Source organism: Heterodontus francisci, chromosome 1 (genome assembly GCF_036365525.1).
Source record: "Heterodontus francisci isolate sHetFra1 chromosome 1, sHetFra1.hap1, whole genome shotgun sequence".
Taxonomy (NCBI): Eukaryota; Metazoa; Chordata; class Chondrichthyes; order Heterodontiformes; family Heterodontidae; genus Heterodontus; species Heterodontus francisci.
Genome location: NC_090371.1, coordinates 62,583,918 through 62,603,111, shown reverse-complemented (window position 1 = coordinate 62,603,111; position 19,194 = coordinate 62,583,918). Strand labels below are relative to the sequence as shown.

The window sequence follows — 19,194 nt, the reverse complement described above, 5'->3', positions numbered from 1 at the left end:
AATTTACAAGTGCAGGGGCTGAGAGTCTATATATCATTTTGGTGGTTTGAAATCTCTTCCAGATCTTGTTATGGTATAACCTTCTGGGGATGTGGATTTCATCCTTGCTTTTTGAGCAGCGTCTCCTGCACCTCGGAGAATTTTGTGTTCTTTCTGAAGTTTCTCCCTCTCTGCATTCAGTTTCTGTTGCTCTACCTTCAGCCTGCTAATATACTCTATTGCTTTTCTCAGGATGGTCACCTTTGCAGCCTTGCCATTCTTGGAAAGTTCCGGCACCTCATCTCAAAGAACCAACAGACAATGCTTGAACTCATTCCTCCTCTGCCTCTCCAGGACATGATATGTCCTTCGCCTCTGCTCGTCCTCTCTGTCTGAAGGTCTTGGGCTAAAGGTTGAGGACTTGTTGGGGGAGGAGTACTTGGCCTTATGGAGGTGCCTGTCCATTCCGGCTCATTTTGGTGCTGGCGGTTCTCTAGAGAGCAGAGGTGAGGGCGCGGCATAGTTGTGCTATTGCTGGATTTCCAGACTGCACCATTTGATGCTGGCCAGAGTCTGCGAGCAGGTTCCGGTCCTTGAACATTTCCCCTTGGCAATGCTCCCAACTGCCAGCCTTTGCTTCTCAATGGTTGCAACGTCAATCTCTTCTTCTGAGTCACTGAAACGTGAAGAAATACTGCTTGTTGACCAAGAACTGTAATAATCTGAATTTGGAGCTTCATCCTCTTGATGTAGTGTCTCTGAGAAGGGGCTGATACTCTCCAAACCAGAACCACTGAGATCCTGGAAGAACTGTGACTCAATCTCAGACACCAGAGGTGCAGTACGGCATTGTTGTTGAAATCTCCTACGTTGAAATCACACAGCTTGGTTGCTGTTTGTAACCTGGTTACCTTGTTGATACTGTCATTGCATCTAGTACTTGCAGATGCTGTTGTCTAGCTACAATGGCCTGGAATTTCCTGCCATCTTCTAGCACCTTTCTGTTTCTCCACAAGGCCTTTTTGAAACACTTCAATAGGTGTTGAGCCAATCACCAGATCTTTTATTCACTCCAGCAGCTCAGTTTCTGGAAAATCGGATTCATTGCCCTTACTACGCCGCCGCACTTGTCCGGGTATAATTGTTGTAGGTTGTGGACTGACTCAATGCAAGTACCCTTGGTCTCTTCTGCACCGTCCTCACAATTCACCCTCCCACCCCCGAGAGCAGGTTGGAGATCAGGGGGTGTGGGGGGGTTGTGTAAAATCGAGTGAGAGGCAGGGGGGTGCCGTTCCCCGTTGCCTACCTGCCCCCACTGCCATTTTACAGCAGGGAGGTGGCAAACAGCCTGTCTGCCCCAGGCCAATTGAGGCCCTTAAATAGCCAATTAATTGCCACTTAAGGGCCTCCTCCTGTCACCGCTGGTATATTACCAGTGGCAGCCGGGCATTTCGTCAACAGAGGAGGCCATGCAAAATAGCAGCATGGCTTCCGTGCCTGCCTGGGGTGGACTCATCACCCCTCCACTCCGATTTTTAAGCCAGTGAGTGGGGCCTCCGCCGCCACGTAAAAGTCCAGCCATTGGCTTGAGGTGGTATCTGCTTACAGCTACGTGGAGCCATTAGACCGAAGTGATAATGTTGACTCCCCAACACTCTCTCCCAAGGTTAAGTACAGTTCTGCTTTTACATTCAAGGATTCACAGAAGCATAGATAAATAGGAGCAGGAGTAGGCCATTCGGCCCTTCGAGCCTGCTCCGCCATTCAATATGATCATGGCTGATCATCCAAACTCAGTAACCTGTTCCTGCTTTCTCCCCGTATCCCTTGACCTCATTAACCCTAAGAACTATAGATAACTCTTTCTTGAATCTATTTAATGATTTGGCCTCAATTGCTTTCTGTGGTAGAGAATTCCACAGATTCACCAATCTCTGGGTGAAGAAATCTCTCCTCATCTCAGTCCTAAATGGCTTACCCCTTATCCTTAGTCTGTGATCCCTGATCCTGGACTCCCCCGCCATCGGGAACATCCTTCCTGCATCTAGTCTGTCCAGTCCCGTTAGAATCTTGTAGGTTTCTGTGAGACCCCCTCTCATTCTTCTAAACTCTAGCCTTATTGACCCAATCTCTCTTCATACATCAGTCCTGCCATCCCAGGAATCAGTCTGGTGAACCTTCGCTGCACTCCCTGCTTAGCAAGAACATCCTTCCTCAGATAAGGAAACCAAAACTGCGCACAATATTTCAGATGTGGTCTCACCAAGGCCTTGTATAATTGCAGTAAGACATCCTTGCTCCTGTACTTGAATCCTCTCATTATGAAGGCCAACATACCATTTGCCTTCTTAACTGCCTACTGCACCTGCATGCTAGATTTCATTGCACCTCCCCCTTTCCCAATGTATCGCCGTTCAGATAATAATCTGCCTTTCTGTTCTTGCCACCAAAGTGTATAACCTCACATTTATCCACATTATATTGCTTCTACCATGTATTTGCCCACTCACTCAACCTGTTCAAATCACACTGGAGCTTCTCTGCATCCTCCTCACAGCTCACACTCCTATCCAGCTTTGTGTCATCTGAAAAATTGGATATGTTACATTTAATTCCCTCATCTAGATCATTAATATATATTGTGAATAGTTGGGGTCCTAGCACTGACCCCTGCTGTACCCCACTAGTCACTGCCTGCCAGTTGGAAAAAGACCCGTTTATTTCTACTCTTTGTTTCCTGTCTGCCAACCAGTTCTCTATCCAGGTCAGTACCTTACCCCCAGTCCCATGTGCTTTAATTTTGCACGCTAATCTCTTATGTGGGACCTTATCGAAACCCTTCTGAAAGTCCAAATACACCACATCCACTGGTTCTCCCTTATCTATTCTACTAGTTACATCCTCAAAAAATTCTAGTCCACTTGTCAAGCATGATTTCCCTTTCGCAAATCCATGTTGACTTTGTCCGATCCTGTCATTGTTTTCCAAGAGCTCTGCTATTACATCTTTTATAATGGGCTCTAGCATTTTCACCACTACTGATGTCAGGCTAACAGGTCTATAATTCAGTTTTCTCTCTACCTCCTTTTTTAAATAGTGGAGTTACATTAGCTATCCTCCAATCCGTTGGAACTGTTCCAGAGTCTCTAGAATTTTGAAAAATGACCAGCAATGCATCTACTATTTCTAGGGCCACTTCCTTAAGTACTCTGGGATGTAGATTATCTGGCCCTGGGGATTTATCAGCCTTCAATCCCATCAATTTCCCCATCACCATTTCCCTACTAATACTGATTTCATACAGTTCCTCCTTTTCACTGGACCCTATGTTCCTCAACATTTCTGGGAGGTAATTTGTAGCCTCCTTTGTGAAGATACAACCAAAGTATGTATTTAAATGGTCTGCCATTTCTTTGTTCCCCATTATAAATTCCCCATTCTGACTGTAACCCACATTTGTCTTCACTAATCTTTTTCTCTTCACAAATCTATTCAAGCGTAGACTTTAGCTCACTGTGTCCAACTGCTGATTTTCCTCCCCATAGGCACCAAAACTCATCCTGCAGAGTAAATTTTAGTATGCAATTCTATTCAGATTGAGGTTCTTGTCAAACAGAGTTCAGTGCTGTAGCACTGTCAGTGCAAGGCCTCCCTGTACCAGGAGACTGGTCACACCTGTAAAGAGTAACAGTGACATCAGTAACTTTCTGCAACTCACTGTGACTGCTAGAAATTCTATAAGGAAGATGCACAAGGTGAGAATTTAGTATAGTTTGAAACAAGGAAGGGTGACAAGAAACAAGATTCAGTGGATCTATATTTAGAGAGGAGATTGTGGTGTAGTGGTAAAGTCATTGACTAGTGATCCAGAGGTCTATGCTAATGCCCTGAAGACACAGTTCAAATCCCAGAACTCCAGCTGCTGGAATTTAAATTCAATTAGTTAATAAAAATCTGGAATTGAAAGCTAGTCTCAGTAATGGTGCCATGAAACTCTCATCATAAATGTCTTTGAACATTGTTTGCTTTGGGGACTGAAGACAATATTGTTGGTCTACCCAAGATTTGGTCAGAAAAAAATTCTGCTCATCCAGGACTGGATGTTGGAGAAGAGTTATTAAACAAAATATGAGGAGATATTATGCCAAACTTGGTCCAAGAGGTAGATTTTAAGGAGTGTCTTAAAGGAGGAATGTGAGGTAGCAAGGCGGAGGGAACTCCAGAGCTTCGGGTCTAGACAACTGAAAGCATTGCCTACCTTGAAGAAGTTCTGCTCTTCTCTCCGACGGGATTTTTGTTTGTCTCTTTTACCTTGTTCACCTTCATTGCTTTCTATTTCTCTCCTGGTGTTTGACCTCCTTTGTTATCTCTTGCCCCACCCCCACCTCACTTGCTTATAACCTGTGACTTTTCAAATATTTGTCAGTTCCAAAGAAGGGTCACTGACCCGAAACATTAACTCTGCTTCTCTTTTCACAGATGCTGCCAGACCTGCTGAGTGGTTCCAGCATTTCTTGTTTTTATTTTAGATTTCCAGCATCCGCAGTATTTTGCTTTTATATCCATATAAAATGCCTTTTGTTATGGAAATAACCGGCAGACAAGACAAGACTGTTACAGACTTGTAGATGTAAACATCAACTCTGGAGAACCACCATCTGTTGGGTGTAAAGCTAGATAATATTCCAAGTCAAATATCTTGCTCAGAGCAGATAGCAGGGGAAGAAAAAGCTCTGTTCATGTGCAATTAGGCACAGGAAACTCTAACTAACTAACCTTCCTGAAAGTATTATCTCATGCTGAAGTACACTTCTTCAGACAATTACAGTGCTGCAATACCTTACCATAGTAGCCATCAGCAGTAAGCATAGACAGTCAGTGTTGGCAGACTGTTCCAATGGTGTACATGAAATATGGTTTAAAGCAATTTCACCTCTAATCAACCTAGCTGCCATGTGTAAGAGAGCTGAAGAAAAGCAATGAAAATCTGTGCCCATGACAGCACACTGCATGCTGACATAACTTTCACTTTCAGGAAAGTTGGAATAAATAAATCCACGCTGGAGATGGGGTAGGTTAAAATGGTGATTCTTTTGAATGAAAGAAATTCCCAGTGTTTGTAGTGGTAAATGGGCTTTGATTTCTTTTTCTTTTGCCTAATTTCCTTCTGTAAATCAGATATTAGACAATCTTTGGAGTGGACAGCTTTGTGCAAGATATATGTCTGGTCCCATGTCAATGTCTGCCATTTTGGACACATAGGCACCTGCTTTATGGCAGTGGTGTGTCAAGCATTTCAAGACGTTCGTATAGATGTTTTAAAACCAATAATGAACCAGGGCTGACAGTGGATGAGTAATACCTACCATTGCTTCTTCACTTCATTGTAATGTAAAGTGACAGATCTGCACTGTGTAAGTGTACATACCATAGCTCAGCTAGCAGATTTCAGAGTAATGTATGCTTGTTGAGACAGAAACACATATAGAGGAACGGTCTGTGCAGGATTAGTTTGCTCAGCATAACATTCCTATTTGTTAATTGCCCAAATTGCAAAATCCCCTTTCATTCCAAACAAATTACTGAATGAGATGTTAACTAAATTAAATGGGACGACACAATCGGTTTAAAAATCACAGAATCACAGAATTGTTACAGCACAGAAGGAGGCCATTCAGCCCGTCGTGTCTGCACTGGCAATCACATCTTCAAGACTCTTTATATAGATATATACTGTATAGAAAATAAAACTGCAGTCATAAAAATAAGGGAGCAGTCATATTCCCCCGCACCTCTTCCCCCCCGCATCTGCCCCCACTAAGGTGAATGCACTACCCAATATGGAACTCAGCCATACAGATCCATGAAGGGTCAGCTTTGATCCCCAGTTTGTACTGAATTACCTGATTTCAGCCAAGGTATTAGTAAAGGTGCTACATGGGGTTCCATGTTCCTGGCCTAATAGAGGAAAGATAAAATGCGCCCACTCCTGCTGCAATCCAGTGACTCCTGCTGGAAATTTCCACTGGGTGAAGACAGGTTGAGACTCTGCTGACTTGTCTCCTGTGATGGAATAGGGAAAGAAAGAGAACAACAAAAAGAAGGAATATATAATTTAAAGTTCTGATTTTCAGCTATATACTGATAAATTATTGTATCCGAGCAAACTACACCAAGTTAATTGTTTTAAATTAATTTGTAATTTCAGCAGCAACAACTGATATTTGTATAGCACATTTATGTAATAAAATGTCCCAAGGTGCTTCACAAGAGAGTTATTAAACAAAATATGAGGAGATATTATGCCAAACTTGGTCAAAGAGGTAGATTTTAAGGAGTGTCTTAAAGGAGGAATGTGAGGTAGCAAGGCGGAGGGAACTCCAGAGCTTCGGGTCTAGACAACTGAAAGCATTGCCACCAATGGTGGAGCAATTAAAATCAGGTATGCCAGAACTAGATGCGTGCAGATATCTCGAGGGTTGTGGGACTGGAGGAGATTACAGAGATAGGGAGGGGCGAGGCCATGGAGGGATTTGAATACAAAGATGAGAATTTTAAAATCAAAATGTTGCTTGACCAGGAGCCAGTGTAGGTCAGCGGGCACAGGGGGTGATAGGGAAATGGTACTTGGTGCCAGTTAACACATGGACATCAGAGTTTTCAGACTTCTAGCTCAGAGTTTTAGGGTTCTTTAAAAGGAACATCTCCCACATTTTGACTGTACAAAGTATTGGTGCTATTTTTCCCATTGGTAGTCATTTGTCCTAGGAAGCTGCAGTTCACTGCAGAACTTGCTGCTGCAGGTTAATTTTACAAATAATATAGTATGCAATGTAAGAATGTTATTGCCATGCTAGTGTGATGGCATGGAGGATGGTAATGCAATGTTCGGCACATTAACAGCTCCTCTGTGCTCATATTTTAGAACAGTGGTGGTAAGTCACCCTTTGAGATGGAGCTTACAGGGCAAGATATTTATGTTATGTTGCAGCACTGCAGTCAGTGTATTTGTGAGTAAGGAGATAAAGAATGCAAAACCGGAAGCTGATATTAGCCATGAGCCTGGCAGTTGCCTAAGGCTGAAACAGAAAGCTCCAAATGAAGATTCCATCCCCCCCATTCCTTGTTGCTGTGACACCAAGAATCCCCAGGGCTCATTGTAAGGAGTCAAGAATCTATGCTTAGGTGGGCCTAGTTTTGTTTACTGTCCTGCAGGGGCTGTCCTGAAATAAGATAGAGGAGACATTTATGGGAAAGGGAAATCTAAGAGAAGATAATTGCCCAAACGAGCAACCAACTTACATAAGTGTGTGGAAGAGCTGCTGAAAGATGTCTTGTGTTGACAGTATATTTGGTATTTGTTCCTTGCCAGGTATAATGGACCACAGGGCAAATGCGTTGTTGTGGCAGCAGTATGCAGTGCTCTGGTTCAAGTGTATTTGATAAATATATGAACTATTGTCACATCACGGTGTTTTCCCTTCCTGTGATGCTGCTTCACACCTAATCTCAATTGCTAGCAAGACATGGGGTTGGTAGCATAGTGGTAATGTTACTGGATGAGTAATCCAGAGACCTGGACTAACTCTGTAGAGACATGAGTTCAAATACAGCTACGGCAGCTGGAGAATTTAAATTGAATTAATCTGGAACAAAATGTTAGTCTCAATAATAATGATCATGAAAACTCCCGGATTGTCATAAAAACCCATCTGGTTCACTAATGCCCTTCAGGGGAGGAAATCTGTCGTCCTTACCCAGCCTGGCCTACAGGTGACTCCAGACCCACAGCAACATGGTTGACTCTTAACTATCCTTTGAAGTGGAAGCCACTCAGATGTATCAAACTGCTACAGAAAAGTGAAATAAGAATCAAACAGGATGGGACCACCTGGCATTAACCTAGGCACCGGAAACGACAAAGGCAGACCCTGCCCAGTGGATTCTGCAAATTCCTGCTTACTAACATCTGGGGACTTGTGCCAAAATTGAGAGAGCTGTCCCACAGACTAGTCAAGCAACACCCTGACATAGTCATACTCACCGCATCGTACCTTAAAGACAATGTCCCAGATTCCTCCATCACCATCCCTGGGTATGCCCTGTCTCACTGCCAGAACAGTTCCACCAGAGGTGGCAGCACAGTGGTATACAGTCAGGAGAGAGTTGTCCTGAGAACCTTCAACATTGCCTCTGGTCTCATAGCATCAGGTTAAACGTGGGCTGGGATTCCTCCTCCTGATTACCACAAATGCACACTTGTATCAAACAACATGCCCCTTCCGCTGTTCGCAATGGACAAGGTACAGGCCATACCTCTCCAGCTTATGCTTGCAAAACTCAAAACACAGGGTCCAACATTAGATGTGATTCCATGATTGGCCAACATTTGATAATCCTCAGTGTGCTGGGAATTATGCTGACAACTAATTTAAGATTGTCAGCAGGGCTCGCAGTGTGGTGCATTTGCATGTACTGGAAGCTACATATATTAATACACAGGACCCTGTTTTTTGCAGACAGAAAGAACATGTACAAACCTTGTGCCTGTTCCAGTTAAACAAAATAAGTGACAACCATTCGCTGGTTCATTCCTCAGGGCAATGCCTTGACCAATCTGATTCAAGCTGCCTGGTTTAAATTTCAAACAAAGCTTGGCAGTTAACTGTCAGTCACCACATTCTCCATGGCAACACCTCTAACAATCAGAGTTCACTTGCCAACCAATCAGCACTCTCTTCTCATACAGTATAAAGACATTGTTTTCCCTTACATTGGTATTCTTGTGGATTGTCCTGATGAGTGCAAGATGAAAAGCTTCAACAATATGTCTCTATTTTCAGCAATTATTAGTTCCCCGGTGGCACTAGACAGCCATATGTGATAAGGGCTGTATCAAGGAAAAGCAGAAATCATTTCAGAATATTTAACAGAACTGCTTACCTCAACTTGGGAATTTATTTTAATGGAGTGTGTGTTGCCACAGCTTTTGATTGTCATCTGGTTTGAAAACAGGTTTAAAACTCAACTAAAACTCTGTCTTAAGAGATGAAACAATTCACAGTCTTGTGACTTGAACCCATCTGCCAAAGGGTCAAATCTTCAGTGGCTACATGCATAAAGCTGGCATGGAATCAATGGAGAGATTCTTTTACTTCAGTCTCTTGGGGGCCATGATTTGACAAACAGAAAGATTTGCAACCACTGCTTCTTTTGCCACAGCGCAATTATCGCAGCCTGATGCTAGAATAGAAGCAGTGATTTGCTGGTTAAATGCACTGCTGTGTGAAGTGTACTGAAGCATATTATTGCAGATACCTGTTAAATAAAATACTACAGAAATACACATAACTGCAAAGTGTGAAATTTTACAGTTGTGTTAAAATATAACACACGTGAAGGTAATGAATATAAATAATAGGGATAGAGAGAGTTTAGGAACAATGGTAGACAGGAGAGGAGGTGGAGTGGTCTTAAGTGCCAGACATACCTGAGAGATTAATGAACGTGATCCTGTGGGATTGGAAAATTACACAAAGGTCTATTCTGGTTTGACATCTTTAATGTGAAAAAGACAAACCTAATTCAAGGGGTATGTTGCAGACAAAACAGATGTTACAGATCAGAAAAAGGATTCAGTCAGTTTTCTCTATGAAAAGATTTTTTTTTTAAAAAAGGATATGTGAGAACAGGATGTTTATTTTAATTGGAGATTTCAGTCAATTGAAATACAAATTGGGAATACCTAAGTGGTTTGGATCCTGAGTTGGTAAATGTAATACATGACTTCTTCATGATCCAAATACTGCCAGGAAAACATGAAAGGCAGTTCATGCCTTGAGATGGTAGCAGTAAGTGGGGTAAGATAACATATAGAGAATGGAAATCATAACTCCTCTCATGGATAATGATCATAGAATGAATGAGATTAACATGCTGTAAAATTCAGAAATATCCAGGGGTCTGAAATTTCAAAAGGGCTAATTTCAAAATATGTGGGAACAGCTTGAGCACACTGATTTGGACAGGGTTATGCAATGGTACGTTAGCAGAGAAGAAACGGAACCTGTTTAAAGGCATAGTGCTGGCCATGCAGGACAAATAGGATTTGCAAGGATAGACGAAATGAAAGTAACCTTCAATGGATGAATACATTAATTAGAGACAAAATGAGTAAAAAGAACAAACTCTGTTAATGATAGCGAATGCAATAATTTAGAAATAATTTAAGAAACTATTAAGTGTCATGCTGAGGGCATGCAGTGTTCTTCTGGATGTATGAACTTCCTTCATTTATATTTGTCTTATAGCAGTTAGGGTTTTAAATCACCTTTTATGGACAGTTTATATTGTATAAGATACTGCTGTGTGGAAGTGTCATCTCTTTGAGCTCGTGAATGTGCCTCATTTATACTGGGGACAGGTTTGACAGCATTGGCAGCAATGCATGAACAATGCAATTTAAATTCTGATCAGTTTGTCTGCTTGGACAAACTGTACCTTCAGCCTGCTGGTGACTGGGAAACTAAGGGTTTTAATAAAGTGGTTCATTTGAAGCAACGGCAGATGATTGGCTACGGAGAGAGAGAAAGGCACAGGGATAAGTTTAGGATTGCCTCTAGCAAAGTTTCAGTGCAGACACAATGGACCAAAAAGCCTCTTCCAGGGCTGCAAAATTCTAGGCTATTTCAAAAGCAAAACACTGTGGATGCTGGAGATCTGAAATAAGACCAGAAAATGCTGGAAATACTAAGCGGGTCAGGCAGCATCTGTGGAGAGAGAAACCGAGTTAACAGTTCAGGTCAATGATCTTTCATCAGTTCTATTGAAGGGTCACAGACTTGAAACGTTAACTTGGTTTCTCTCTCCACAGATGCTGCCAGACCTGCTGTTTTCTGTTTTTATTGCAAAATTCTAGGGTTTTGTGTTGCTGCCATTTATGTTTCCTGCTAGGGCTAATGTGAAAGTCAGCTCAGACAGCTTTTCATTAGAACATTAGAACATTACAGCGCAGTACAGGCCCTTCGGCCCTCGATGTTGCGCCGACCTGTGAAACCATCTGACCTACACTATTCCATTTTCATCCATATGTCTATCCAATGACCACTTAAATGCCCTTAAAGTTGGCGAGTCTACTACTGTTGCAGGCAGGGCGTTCCACGCCCCTGCTACTCTCTGAGTAAAGAAACTACCTCTAACATCTGTCCTATATCTATCACCCCTCAACTTAAAGCTATGTCCCCTCGTGTTTGCCATCACCATCCGAGGAAAAAGACTCTCACTATCCACCCTATCATGCTCCACATTTATGTTAGAGTACTGCTGCGGTTAGGGGCAGTGGCAATTGTGTAGTATAAGTGCAATAGTGGGGACAAGCAAAATCATTTCTAAGTATCCTAACCAGATTGGAAGACACATCAAGTGCTCACAGAGGTTCCCTGCATTAGTGCTTTGTTACACTGTGTCACAGAGTGATGAAATGAAAATGATATATGAAGTATAATAGTGAATGATTGATATCAGACCTCAGGCATTTTCAATTTACATGTCTGGTGGCGAATCCAGATGCTGTGATGCACTGCTGTCCAGTGGTATCCTGAAATTCCCGAGTGTACCTTATTGAAATGATGAACTTTGTGGGAGTCCTTACATGTTATACGATTAGATGGGAAATTAATTATAGTAGAGTAGAAGATCTTTATAAAATGGTTCAGGAGCATATTCAATTAGTTTTTAGGGCCTGACAGATTCGACATAAGCAGAATGAATCATTTTTGAATTTTTGGAATAAAAAGAGAAGGAATGAGATTGAATTGCTCTGAAACTTTTTTACAATGTTGTTGCAAGACAGATATGTTTCCTATTTCAAAACACAAAGAATCTTTGTGATTCCATCCATATACATGGACTGAAAAATATTCCACTTTGTAAATATAAAAATCTTCTCAGTGCACGAAAATGAAATCAAATTATTGCTTTGTACACTGACGGAGATTAAATCAAACTACTGCACTCTGCAGTCTTTTTAATCCCAGATATGGTGCATCAACTATTGTCTTCATTAGCTGGACATTTCCTTGATGTTGTTAGCTATACACCCTTTAATTTCTTTTGATTGTCTTGTTACTTCTGTACTAGACAATCTACAGTTGGAAGGCCACCGAATTCACATTGGTAGTAGGTCTGCCATCTGAGTGGCTTTCAACTTAAAGCACCTTGTCATTGTTTGGATACAGTGAGAGATCGTAGTTTACATGCAATCACAAGAAATATATCATGCAAGTCTGGACCCGGTTCCCAGAGAACTGCCACAATTACTTCATCTTGCAGAAATAAAGTTTGGGCCAACTTTCCAACCTCTCAATAATGTTTGAGAATGGCTCCTTGGGGACAAAAGCGGCCTCTTCTACCATGGCCCATCACACTCCATTGCAAACCCATTAAACATGAGCAGATCAGGTATAGTGAGAGCCATGACACCACAATAAGGATCATCAAACTTGATATTAATCTCTTGAAGCAAGGGTACAACCAGCTTTAATGTTTTCACTTGATGAATTAAATGTTGCTATCATTTCATGATAGTGCCTAATCTCTTGTTTGAAATATTTGAAGGTGGATGTTGACAAGCAGCTAATTGTACCCTTACATCAAAGAAGCTTTAGTGGTGTTTACCTTAATTTGCAGACAGTTGCTAAAAAAGAAATGCAAATAAATACTAAATAGCCTACAAAGGGGTTCTTAAACATCTGTTAATACTTCCAGTAAAGATTCTGCAAAGGGCCTTTCGTAATGTTTATATAAATATATATATATCCCCATGGTGGTAACAGTTAATTATTTACAGAGTAATGCAAAATAAATGTTTCAGGCTTATTGCCTTCTTTGTTCCTCCTCTCTGATTTAGTTTACATTTTTAAAGTCCTAATGTATCAGAAGTTTCAGATGAATAGAGTCCTTATAGAGTCATAGAGTTATACAGCACAGAAACAGACCCATCGTGTCCATGCCGGCCATCAAGCACCTATCTATTCTAATCCCATTTTCCAGCACTTGGCCCTTGGTCTTGTATGCTATGGCATTTCAAGTGCTCATCTAAATACTGCTGTTAGGGAATAGCTCTAAATAGCTGGGTAAGTATCTCAGATAAGAAAAGTTTAAAAGTTTAAAGTTTATTTCAAATGTAGGAAGTAGTGGTTTTTTTTAGGGAGTTCTGTAGTAACGAGGACCAGGGAAGAAGGGCCCTAGAGTAACTGATATTATTGGACATTAAAATCTTCCAGAAGGTTTAATTTAATGTAAAGGGTTAAGTCATGGCAGGAGAGCTCAAAGCCGTGGTGTGCTCCTCGTGCTCCATGTCGGAAGCTGGGAACATTTCCAGTGCCCGGGATCAGCATGTGTGCAGGAAGCGTCTCCAGCTGCAGCTCCTGGAAGCCCGGGTTTCGGAGCTGGAGCGGCAGCTGGGGACGCTATGTGGAGCATCCACGAGGCGGAGAGTATCGTCGATAGCACGTATAGAGAAGTGGTCACACCACAGGCTCAGACCCCACAGGCAGGAGGGAATGGGTGACCACCAGGCAGAGCAAGAGGACTAAGCAGGCAGTTCAGGAATCTCCTGTGGCTATTCCCCTGCAAAGCAGGTATATGGCTTTGGCTACTGTTGGGGGGAATGGCCTCTCAAGGGAAAGCTGCAACAGCCCAATTTGTTGCACCACTGTTGGCTCTGCTGCACAGGGGAGGAACAAAAAGTGTGGGAATGCAATAGTTACAGAGGATTCAATTGTAAGGGGAAAAGATGGGCATTTCTGTGGCCGCAAAAGAGACTCCAGGATGGTATGTTGACTCCCTGGTGCTAGGGTCAAAGATGTCTCAGAGTGGTTACAGGACATTCTGAAGGGGGAGTGTGAACAGCCAGTGGTCGTGGTACACATTGGGACAAAAGACATAGGTTAGAAAAATGGATGAGGTCCTAAAAGCAGAATATAGGGAGCAAGGAAGTAAGTTGAAAAGTAGGATCTCAAAGGTAGTGATCTCAGCATTACTACCAGTGCCACGTGCTAGTCAGAGTAGAAATAGCAGGATATATCGGATGAATACGTGGCTGAAGAGATGGTGTGAGGGGGAGGGTTTTAGATTCCTGGGACATTGGGACCAGTTCTGGGGGAGGTGGGACCAGTACAAACTGGATGGGTTACACCTGGGCAGGACCGGGACTGATGTCCGAGGGGAAGTATTTGCTAGAGTGATTGGGGAAGGTTTAAACTAAAATGGCAGGGGGATGGGAACCTTTGCAAGGAGTCAGAGGAGCAGGGATCAAAGTCAAGAACAAAAGACAGTAAGGGGAATAAGAAAAGTGATGGGCAGAGAAATCAAGGGCCAGAATCAAACAGGGCCACAGTGAAAGATAATGGGAAGGGGACAAGTAATGTCAAAAAGACAAGCCTTAAGGCTTTGTGCCTTAACGCGTGGAGCGTTCGCAATAAAGTGGATGAATTAGTCGCGCAGATAGATGTCAACTGGTATGATATATTCGGGATTACGGTTACATAGCTGCAAGGTGACCAGGGATGGGAAATGAACATCCAGGGATATTCAGTATTTCGGAAGGACAGACAAAAAGCAAAAGGCGGTGGAGTTGCATTGCTGGTTAAAGAGGAAATTAACGCAATAGTGAGGAAGGATGTTAGCTCTGACGATGTGGAATCTGTATGGGTAGAGCCGAGAAACACGAAGGGGCAAAAAATGTTAGTGGGGATTGTATCTAGACCCCCAAACTACAGTGGTGATGTTGGGAATGGCATTAAACAGGAAATTAGAGACGCATGCGATAAAGGAACATCTGTAATTATGGGTGATTTTAATCTGCATATAGATTGGGCAAATCAAATACCATAGAGGAGGAATTCTTGGAGTGTATACAGGATGGTTTTCTGGACCAATACGTTGAGGAACCAACTAGAGAACAGGCCATCCTAGACTGGGTATTGTGTAATGAGAGAGGAATAATTGACAATCTAGTGGTACCAGACCCCTTGGGGATGCGCGACCATAATATGATAGAATTCTTCATCAAAATGGAGACTGACGTAGTTGATTCTGAGACTAGGGTCCTGAATCTTCGTAAAGGAAACTACGAAGGTATGAGGAGCGAGTTGGCCATGACGGATTGGGAAACGTTACTTAAAGGGATGATGGTGGATAGGCAATGGCAAACATTTAACGAATGAAGTGCAACAATTGTTTATCCCTGTCTGGCACAAAAGTAAAACGGGAAAGGTAGCCAAACCATGGCTTACAAAGGAATTTAGAGGTGGCATTAGATCCAAGGAAGAGGCATATAAATTTGCCAGGAAAAACAACAGAACTGAGGTTTGGGAGCAGTTTAGAATTCAGCAAAGGAGGACCAAGGGATTGATTAAGAAGGGGAAAATAGAGTACGAAAGCAAGCTTGCGGGGAACTTAAAAACTGACTGTAAAAGTTTCTGTAGGTATGTGAAGAGAAAAAGATTGGTGAAGTCGAATTTAGGTCCCTTACAGTCAGAAACAGGGGAATTTATTATGAGGAACAAAGAAATGGCTGACCAATTAAATGCATACTTTGTTTCTGTCTTCACAACGGAGGACACAAATATCATACCAGAAATGTTGGGGAACACAGAGTTTAGTGAGAGAGAGGAACTGAAGGAAATCAGTATTAGTAGAGAAATGGTGTTGGGGAAATTGATGGGATTGAAGGCTGATAAATCCCCAGGGCCTGATGGTATGCATCCCAGAGTACTTAAGGAAGTGGCCGTAGAAATAGTGGATGCATTGTTGGTCATCGTCCAAGATTCTGTAGGCTCTGGAACAGTTCCTACAGATTGGAGGGTAGCTAATGTAACCCCACTATTTAAAAAGGGAGGTAGAGAGAAACCAGGGAATTATAGACCAGTCAGCCTGACGTCGGTAGTGGGGAAAATTCCAGAGTCCATTATCAAAGATTTTATAGCAGAGCACTTGGAGAACAGTGGTAGAATCGGGCAGAGTCAGCATGGATTTCCGTAAGGGAAATCATGCTTGACAAATCTACTCAAATTCTTTGAGGATGTAACTAGTAGAGTTGATGAGGGGGAGCCAGTGGATGTGGTTTATTTGGACTTTCAGAAAACTTTCGACAAAGTCCCACATAAGAGATTAGCATGAAAAATTAAAGCGCATGGGATTGGGGGTAATTTATTGCGATGGATAGAAAACTGGTTGGTGGACAGGAAACAAAGAGTAGGGATAAATGGGTCTTTTTCTGAATGGCAGGCAGTGACTGGTGGGGTACCGCAGGGATCGATGCTAGGACCTCAGCTATTCACAATATACATTAATGATTTAGATGAGGGAACTAAATGCAATATCTCCAAATTTACAGATGACACAAAACTGGGTGGGAGGGTGAGTTGTGAGGAGGGTGCAGAGAGGCTTCAGGGTGATTTGGACAAGTTGAGTGAGTGGTCTAATGCCTGGCAGGTGCAGTATAATGTGGATAAATGTGAGGTTATCCACTTTGGTAGCAAAAACAGGAAGGCAGATTATTATATGAACGGCTATAAACTGAGAGAGGGGAATATGCAGCGAGACCTGGGTGTTCTCATACACCAGTCGCTGAAGGTAAGCATGCAGGTCCAACAGGCGGTAAAAAAGGCAAATGGTAAGTTGGCCTTCATAGCGAGAGGATTAGAGTACAGAAGCAGGGATGTCTTGCTGCAATTTTACAGGGCCTTGGTGAGGCCACACCTGGAATATTGTGTGCAGTTTTGGTCTCCTTGTCTGAGGAAGGATGTTCTTGCAAAAGAGGGAGTGCATCTGACATGTGGGAGTCTTTCAAATGTCAGCTGATTAGAATCCAGGACCTGCATGTTCCTGTGAGGAAGAAAGACAAGTTTGGCAAGTTTCGGGAAGCTTGGATAACACGGGATATTGTGAGCCGAGTCAAAAAGAAAAAGGAATCACTTGTAAGGGCTGGAAGGCTAGGAACAGATGAAGCAAAAACAAGAAATGCTGGATTCACTCAGCAGGTCTGGCAGCATCTGTGGAAAGAGAAGCAGAGTTAACGTTTCGGGTCAGTGACCCTTCTTCCGAAGAAGGGTCACTGACCCGAAACGTTAACTCTGCTTCTCTTTCCACAGATGCTGCCAGACCTGCTGAGTGAATCCAGCATTTCTTGTTTTTGTTTCAGATTTCCAGCATCCGCAGTATTTTGCTTTTATAACAGATGAAGCACTTGAGTAATATAAAGACAATAGGAAGGAACTTAAGCAAGGAGTTAGGAGGGCTAAAAGGGGTCATGAAAAGTCATTGGCAAACAGGATTAAGAAAAATCCCAAGGCTTTTTATACATATATAAAGAGCAAGAGGGTAACCAGGGAAAGAGTTGGCCCACTCAAGGACAGAGATGGGAATCTATGCGTGCAGCCAGAGGAAATGGACGAGGTGCTAAATGAATACTTTGCATCAGTATTCACCAAGGAGAAGGACTTGGTGGATGATGAGCCTAGGGAAGGGAGTGCAGATAATCTCAGTCATCTCATTATCAAAAAAGAGGAGGTGTTGGGTGTCTTGCAAAGCATTATGGTAGATAAGTCCCCAGGGTCTGATGGGATCTACCCTAGAATACTGAGGGAGGCAAGGGAAGAAATTGCTGGGGCCTTGACAGAAATCTTTGCATCCTCATTGGCTACAGGTGAGGTCCCAGAGGACTGGAGAATAGCCAATGTTGTTCCTTTGTTTAAGAAGGGTAGCAAGGATAATCCAGGAAATTATAGGCCGGTGAGCTTTACGTCAGTGGTAGGGAAATTATTAGAGAGGATTCTTCGGGACAGGATTTACTCCCATTTCGAAACAAATGAACTTATTCGCGAGAGACAGCATGGTTTTGTGAAGGGGAGGTCGTGTCTTATTAATTTGATTGAGTTTTTTGAGGAAGTGATGAAGATGATTGATGAGGGAAGGGCGGTGGATGTTGTCCATATGGAAATCAGTAAAGCCTTTGACAAGGTCCCTCATGGCAGACTGGTGCAAAAGGTGAAGTCACACGGGATCAGAGGTGAGCTGGCAAGATGGATACAGAACTGGCTCAGTCATAGAAGACAGAGGGTAGCAGTGGGTGGGTGTTTTTCTGAATGGAGGGATGTGACTAGTGGTGTTCTGCAGGGATCAGTGCTGGGACCTTTGCTGTTTGCAGTATATATAAATGATTTGGAGGAAAATGTAGCTGGTCTGATTAGTAAGTTTGCGGACGACACAAAGGTTGGTGGAGTTGTGGATAATGATGAGGATTGTCAGAGGATACAGCAGGATATAGATCGGTTGGAGACTTGGGCGGAGAAATGGCAGATGGAGTTTAATCCGGACAAATGTGAAGTAATGCATTTTGGAAGGTCTAATGCAGGTGGGAGGTATACAGTAAATGGCAGAACCCTTAGTAGTATTGACAGGCAGAGAGATCTGGGCGTACAGGTCCACAGGTCACTGAAAGTGGCAACGCAGGTGGATAAGGTAGTCAAGAAGGCATACGGCATGCTTGTCTTCATCGGTCGGGGCATAGAGTATAAAAATTGGCAAGTCATGTTGCAGCTTTACAGAACCTTAGTTAGGCCACACTTAGAATATTGCGTGCAATTCTGGTCGCCACACTACCAGAAGGATGTGGAGGCTTTGGAGAGGGTACAGAGGAGGTTTACCAGGATGTTGCCTGGTCTGGAGGGCATTTTTCCAACCTGAGGAGAGGTTGGAAAAACTCGGATTGTTTTCACTGGAACGACGGAGGTGGAGGGGCGACATGATAGAGGTTTACAAAGTTATGAGCGGCATGGACAGAGTGGATAGTCAGAAGCTTTTTCCCAGGGTGGACGAGTCAGTTACTAGGGGACATAGGTTTAAGGTGCAAGGGGCAAAGTTTAGAGGGGATGTGCGAGGCAAGTTTTTTTACACAGAGGGTGGTGAGTGCCTGGAACTTGCTGCCAGGGGAGGTGGTGGAAGCAGATACGATAGCGACGTTTAAGAAACATCTTGACAAATATATGAATAGGAAGGGAATAGAGGGATATGGGCCCCGGAAGTGCAAAAGGTGTTGGTTTCGGCAGGCATCAAGATCGGCGCAGGCTTGAAGGGCCGAATGGCCTGTTCCTGTGCTGTACTGTTCTTTGTTCTTTGTTCTTTGCAGCGAAGGATTACCAGACTGATTCC

General features: G+C 43.0%; 1 protein-coding gene and 1 pseudogene across 1 annotated transcript in view; one reads left to right on the top strand and one right to left on the bottom strand.

Moving 5' to 3' along the window:
• Positions 1–19,194, top strand: part of LOC137369758 (A disintegrin and metalloproteinase with thrombospondin motifs 12-like) — a 780,536-nt gene that overhangs the window by 50,596 nt on the left and 710,746 nt on the right. The gene's annotated exons all lie outside the window — the stretch shown is intronic.
• On the bottom strand, positions 34–1,561 carry LOC137362116 (N-myc protein-like; annotated as a pseudogene).